Source organism: Octodon degus, unplaced genomic scaffold, assembly GCF_000260255.1.
Source record: "Octodon degus isolate 3935 unplaced genomic scaffold, OctDeg1.0 scaffold00033, whole genome shotgun sequence".
Classification (NCBI taxonomy): Eukaryota; Metazoa; Chordata; class Mammalia; order Rodentia; family Octodontidae; genus Octodon; species Octodon degus.
In genome coordinates, this window is record NW_004524609.1 from 15225869 (window position 1) to 15226607 (window position 739).

Sequence of the window (739 nt, forward strand, 5' to 3'; positions counted from 1 at the left end):
CAGGAACTTTTTTTTTTTTTTTTTTTGGTCTTCTTGGGGCAGGGTCTCTCAATGCAGTTCGGGCTGGCCTTGAGCTCAAAGTACTCTTGATCTTGCAATGATCCTCTTGCCTCAGCCTCCTGACTGCTAGGATTACAGGCATGTACCACCATGCCTGGCAGGAAAATTATTTTTAATGACCAAGTGTGGCAAGTCCTGCTGCTTTTGTAACCCTCAAGGGCCATACTGTGTTCAGGTTAGATAATGCTAATGCACACACAGCAACCAGTGCAAATCAGGTAAAGACTTCAAAATAATAAGCTGAGCCGCTGCAGCCTATAGATGGGAAAACAGAGCTAGAAAAATGAACTAGCTATCCCAAGTTATGAACTTGTGACCTCATGAAGCTCAGAATCACACCCAGGGCTGGCACGTAGCTCAGTGGTAGCGCATTTGCCTCACTGCCTCATATACATGAGGCTGAATCACATCCTTACTTTTAGATTCCAAATGAACATTCTACAGCTGCCTCCCATGAGTCACATAGACAGGCCCAGCCCTGAGACTAAGCTGCGGATAATATGAGGACCAAAATGGAACTTGGTATAAATGCCACTAGGGATTCTAGACTTCATTTGACAAAAGGCAAAGGGCAGAAGACATAAAGTTGGTGCCCTGAAAGAGAAAGAAAACTGTACTCATGAAGTAATGAAAGTTGTATGAACAATGTGAACATTAATAAAGGACCTGCCCATGTTAA

At 43.6% G+C, this 739-nt stretch overlaps 1 protein-coding gene across 2 annotated transcripts in view; it reads right to left on the reverse strand.

The window, feature by feature from the left end:
• Nucleotides 1-739, reverse strand: part of Grb2 (growth factor receptor bound protein 2) — a 91425-nt gene that overhangs the window by 16084 nt on the left and 74602 nt on the right. The window lies entirely within an intron of this gene.